The 3,225-nt window shown below is 46.4% G+C and overlaps 1 protein-coding gene across 1 annotated transcript in view; it reads right to left on the minus strand.

Annotated features, from left to right (window-relative positions):
• The window catches only part of SPRY2 (sprouty homolog 2 (Drosophila)), a 5,815-nt gene extending 5,654 nt beyond the window's left edge, over positions 1-161 (minus strand). Inside the window, exon 1 of the mRNA XM_011940669.1 lies at positions 61-161. The gene's annotated coding sequence lies outside the window, so the exon portion shown is untranslated. The remainder of the gene's footprint in view (positions 1-60) is intronic.
• Positions 162-3,225: the final 3,064 nt, after the last annotated feature.

Raw genomic sequence — 3,225 nt, forward strand, 5'->3', positions numbered from 1 at the left:
CCCGCGGGGCCGGGCTGGGCACGGCAGGGTCAGTTTATCTAGTTTCAAGGAAACACTGACCTTAAGGTTTCCCCAGAGGCAATGAGGACGAGCCAGAGGCTCGAGCTGATTTAGGGAACTTTCTCCTTGCCACCAGGAAAGGGGAATGAACATTTAAGACTAATCCGGGCCACGCAGTGTTAGCATGAAAAACAAGTTGCAGGTTTTAAGACTTTATCCGGAATCCATTTCAAGTCTACCTCTCCCCTTTTCTGCTCCCCTTTGCGGAGGGGGTGACGGGGGCTAGGGCGGGGGGAGAAGAAGGGGGAGGGGAAGGGGAGCGGGAAGTGAGGTGGGAGGGCTATTGGTTTATTCTTTGTCTACTGGATTAACCCGATTATACACCAGGCACTAGCACAAACCGCCTCCCCCACCTCCGAGCCTTGTACGGGAGGAACGGAATGCAGATTCGAGTTTCAAGTACCTTCTGCTCTTGCTGGGATTGGCTTTTGATTGCGTCGAGTTGTAGTTTTTCTGTTTATTAGAATTTTATTTTTAAGGGGGGTTATCTGTGAATGGAGGCTTTTTGAAGAGCTTCCTTACTGTTTTGCTTCATGCAATAGCTAAAGTCTACAGTCTAAGCCCTTTAACTTAATTCATTAATAGACAGGAATATGATTACTCAGGGCGACAGCATGGGCTTCCGAAATGGGGGAGGGGGGAGGGAGGGAAGGGTTGGCTCACTGTTTCCCTGCAGATTTCCTTCTTCCCTTAACTAAAAGTCATCCTTCATTTCCCACTTTTCTTGACACCTAGAACATTTCTTAAGATCCTGTTGTCCATGTTGAAGGTGTACTATTCTTTCCCATTAAAAAATAAATAAATAAACATAGAAAATGCATACATATGCACTGTCCTAGCTGCCGTTCCTTTACTAAGAAATGTGCCTTCACGTGGGAGCACCAGTGGAAAATTAAAACTCGCGCATACACACGCCTAATACTGCATTCTGTCGAACAACTTACAGAATGCTTTTATTTTACAGGGAATTACCTGCTTGTACGGTCAAAACTTCCGAAGAGCACCTGTGATCTTGCCCCATGCGGTGTGTTCTTGAAAGCAGTGTTAGGAAAACATGGTGCTTCATTCGTCCAGCTTTAACCCAATCCATTCGCAGCTACCCTGGACCTAGCTGCCTCCTTCTGAGCTCTCGCTCTAGAATGTCCTCAGCGCGCTACGGCCTCGCTGCGCTCTCACCCTGACTTCTCCATGTTTCTCTAGGGCTCTCCTCTTTCTCTAGGGATTTGGAACCAGAGATGGCAAGGGACGTGGCATGCGTTATTTCCGGGCGCTGGCCTACGTTCCCCGACCCCTAAGATGAGGGTGGACGAGGCTACAAGGGCTTGCTGCCGAGCGTCCCGGGGCTGTGGGCGCAAGACAGCTGGGCCTCTCCGGCCACAGCAGGACGCCGGACGCCCGAATCCCTTGAGCAGCCAGTGAACGCAGGCGCCGCTGTGCTCGCAGCCCATCTGGCCACCAGGGGTCGCCTGAGGCGGCTTTCTTCTCCGGGACTCGACGCGGACCGGCTGGGTTACCTTCCAAAACGTGTGTGCATTAGGCAGGTTGGTTTAAAATGAATACAAAGCTATTAATATAAACGATACAGAAGATAGCTTTCCCTCCTGTCTGCTCGAGACGGTCAAAGCCTGGTTGTGCAAGGCTAGGCGGGAACGTGCTGCCGGTGTGCGGCCAGCAAGTCTCGAGCAGAGCAGGTGAAAGCAACGCCATCTCTTCGCCTCTTCAAACTCCTGCACTCGATGGCGGCTTTCTAGGAGACACTTGTGCCTTGCTCGTCTCCCAGCGCTGCAGGAACTTTGCGAAGACACATCGTTAGGGGTCAAAGCATGCAATGGAATTTAGATCGGGAATTTCCAGCTGTTTAGAGAACCTTATATTTTTGGGAAAATCTAGGAATTTATGTTATCTTCCATGAGCTATAAAGAATCTCAGGTAATCTAGCTCTTCCCCCCCACCCCCTTTCCTCACAATCTCCAGTTTGCTGGCTGGGAAAACATTTAACCTGTAACTTAAATTCAAGATAAACACAAGAATCCATTTGATTCTTTCTAATACTCCTTAGTCTTTATATTAATTACTGCAATTGTTACTTTCTCAGAGAATGAAGTGTGTAAAGCTACAATGTTGTGCCTCCAAAGTTTACTTAGTGAATTATAATCCAAAAGAGGAACTATGTTTTTGTGTATGTGTGATGTATGCACAATGAAATGCCTACTGCAGCTACTGTAATGTGTCCCCAAACTGATTCTCATGTTACATTCCAAAATTATAACTGCGACTAATTTTGGAAGGTACTTTAAGAAGTATGATAAACCCAGCACTTTGGAAAGCTGAGGTGAGAGGATCACTTGAACCCAAGAGTGAGAGACCAGCCTGGGCAACATAGGGAGATCCCGTCTCTATAAAAAAGTGAAAAATTAGCCGAGTGTGGTATGGCGCATGCCTGTGGTTCCAGCTTTCAGGACGCTGAGGTAGGAGGATCACTTGAGCCTGGGAGTTTGGGGCTACAGCGAGCTGTGGTTGCACCACTGCACTCCAGCCTGGGCAACAGAGTGAGACCTTGTCTCAAAAAAAAAAAAAAAAAAGAAAAAGAAAAATTCATTGTAACATTGTTTGTTAGAACAAAACTTAGAGAATAACCTAACAGTCCACCAATAGGAGATTAATAATACAGTTTTTATCTGTTAAAAGGAATGAACTAAAATTGCATCTGTCAACATGTCTCAAAAAGTAGATTGAGTAAAAAAAAAGTAGAATCAATGTATAGCTAATTACTATGTATGTAAAGTTAAATACATCAAATCCTACTGTATATTATTTGTGTATAAACATGCACGTGGGAGTGATACACTCAGCTTTAGAACAGTGGTTGCCTCTGAGATGGGAAGGAGGAGACAGGGATGGGGTAGGAGGTAGATAGGCACTTCAGCTATATCTCAAACACTTTATTTCTCTCTCTCTCTTTTTTTTTTTTTTTTTTTTTGAGACGAGTCTCGCTCTGTTGCCCAGGTTGGAGTGCAGTGGCGCGCCTCGCTGCAAGCTCTGCCTCCTGGGTTCACGCCATTCTCCTGCCTCAGCTTCCTGAGTAGCTGGGACCACAGGCGCCCACCACCACGCCCAGCTAAAAAAAAAAAAAAAAAAGAAGAAGAAGTATGATAGAATGTAAGG

The sequence above is a fragment of the Colobus angolensis genome, unplaced genomic scaffold (genome assembly GCF_000951035.1).
Source record: "Colobus angolensis palliatus isolate OR3802 unplaced genomic scaffold, Cang.pa_1.0 Scaffold191, whole genome shotgun sequence".
In the NCBI taxonomy this organism is placed as follows: Eukaryota; Metazoa; Chordata; class Mammalia; order Primates; family Cercopithecidae; genus Colobus; species Colobus angolensis.